This window comes from Olea europaea, chromosome 5, assembly GCF_002742605.1.
Source record: "Olea europaea var. sylvestris chromosome 5, O_europaea_v1, whole genome shotgun sequence".
In the NCBI taxonomy this organism is placed as follows: Eukaryota; Viridiplantae; Streptophyta; class Magnoliopsida; order Lamiales; family Oleaceae; genus Olea; species Olea europaea.
In genome coordinates, this window is record NC_036241.1 from 12,501,811 (window position 1) to 12,504,648 (window position 2,838).

Below are 2,838 nucleotides of genomic sequence, written 5' to 3' on the forward strand. Positions count from 1 at the left end.
GCTTGACCATAGGATGTCGATTCTCCTTTAGTTAATGGGGTCAACCAATCGAGCAACGCTTCTAACTGTGCACATGCCGGGCATTAAGCTCCTGTTTGGACTCCATTAAAATGAAATTTTGGAAAGAAAGAAAGAAAGATGTTTTGGAAATGATTTTTTTGGAGAATGTGTGATTAAAATATAAGAATAAGTTTTGAGTTTACGTTTCACATTATTTTACGGGAGAATATATAGTTGAAAATGAATATTAAAAAAATAAAGCTCAAACAGGGACCAGATAATATTTGAAACTTAAAAAAATTTTATATTTCGTATTTTTACTAAAAATGTACTCAATTTCAAGTAGAGTTTTTCTAAGTGTACAATCCACATAAGACTGTACACTTACAGCCACCTCACATAAGGGGCTCCATGTTGATCGTGGGGGCCCCTACTGTACACCAAGCATGGCTCTTTCAAGTATCCCAACTCAAATTCGAGAAAAAATAATAGGTTTTTGGTATATATTTTCTAGATATTTCGGGTGAAAAGTCATGGTAAACTCGAGTTGATACATCCACAAGTAGTGAGCATAAATCACCCAAGGTATTAAAAATATAAATCTACAAGAGTGCTACAAATAATTATTCCAGCTATTTTGGTACTAAAACTTACAGAATCGAGTTAAATTATAATTGAAAAAATATATATTTGTGGTCAAATTTCGAAGGTGAATTTGGTTGACTCTTCGGACCCATAACATTTGGGCTGGGTAAGGCTTAATGTATTGGGCTCTGCGATATGATGGGCCAATTCCTATCCGGCCCAACAAGTCAGATCATCATCTCAAGTGAAAGTACACAGGCCCAATGTAGCTCATTGTTAATTCAATTATTTTTAAGAAATAAACACCATAACGATCCAATAAATCTGTTAAAATCAAGGGGAATCTATGTAATTTCCTGTTTTTACTTTTTAGTAAAAATCGGACAATGCTAAAAAAGTGACTGTATATCGAAACATCCCAATCCTTCTGAAATTTGGTTTCAAATTGGATTTTCAGTTGCATTTCCAATAAGGAAAATTGCAGCAACAGTCTCTAATCTTTTTATTTTTTACAGACATCACACTAACTTTCATTTTGTGCCAACGAAAATTCTCAGCCTTTCATAAATATGCATCTGAGATCCATCTGGATGGAAACTGTCCAAAACATCGTCAGTTGATAGGAAAAATTAAATAATCAACATCCAATAAAATCATCCAAAAATATCGTTCGAAAAGGCATCAATATTCAATAAAACCATTGCGGTAGCAAATAGTTCAAAGAATTTTCCAAGTCAATTGACGGTGTTTTGGACGGTTTCCGCCCAAATGAACCTCAGATGCATATTTATAATAGGTTAGGAGCCTTCACTGGCACAAAATGAAGGTTATGGTAAAGTCTGCAAAAAACGAAAAGGTTAGGGATAGCTGCTGCAATTTCCCCTTTCCAATAATAAAGATACAAATGGATTTTGATTTGGATACATTTATGAAACGCAAGATGCAAATATATAGTTATAAGCTCACAAACTAAGTCTCAACTCGACAATTCAAAACACAACATAATAACTGCATTTCATCCCTCGTTATAGAACTGAGGTCCATAGCGATCCATATTCTCATTTGAGTGATTTTACAAGACCGGCCTTTTACTGGGAAGAGAACTTACCTTAAAACCAGCTCATAAAAGAAATATGCGTGAGCTTATAATCATTAATCGACAAATCGAATCTGAACTAAGCGTAGAATACAGTCATTACACTCAGAGTCGGTCTTGAGATTTTAGGGGTCTTTGGTCAAGTTCGAACATGGGACCTCTATATATATATATATATATATATAATGGAAAATAATGTTTTTCTTATTAAATAGAATGTTCAAAGTGACAAAATTAATTTAAAACTTTCAAACGTCTCAATTAGATTTACTCTACTAAATTTTTTGATAGAAAATCAACAATTATACTACAATATATATGATTAAGAACTTTATTTTTAATATACCACATGGCCAATGAGGTCAACATTCCTTGTAAAATTGTTGATCGAATGTAAGATTTTATTAACATCAACTTTAAGAAGCTCCTCTCAAAAGATGCAACTATAACTAGTATAGTTAATAATATTCTATAAATAATTCACACATTTAAAAATTAATAATTCATCCTTTTTATACGTTCTAACAATTCAATAGCCTTTTTGGACCTCTTCTGACAATCAATTTGTCACAATTTGCAGCTCTGAAGTAACTTCTACCCATCAATATCAGAACATGTGTCGTGCTTTAAAAAATCTTTAAACTTATTACACCAACATTTCAAATAATTATTATATGTAGTCTATAATTTTTTAAATTCATATAGAAACTTGAAAGTATTTTCATATTTTTAAAATTGTTCTAACATTAATTTAAGTGAAAAAAGAGTTTGATCAACTATGCCGCAATTTGGTAGAAATTAAAATCTAAATTTTAATCTAAATTAAATTCAAAAATTAATTTTAACCATCTATTTCATATGACTTACAATTTTTAATTAATACATTTCATAAACTTTTACCGAATCTGCTTAAAATCTCACTTTAATCCCCCACCAAACAAGGGCTATATATATTAATAATCAACTCTAAATGAGAGAGAACGAAAAGTCAGCCTCAAAATGAAAAAAATGAAACAAAATGTAAAGTCAAGAATACGTTAACAAAAGAATATAAAACATAACAAAACAAAAAACATACACTTCGAAGAATATAAAAATGTTTTTTGAATTTTTTTATCTCTAAAAAAAAAAAAAAAAAAAAAAAAAAAAATTGGGGA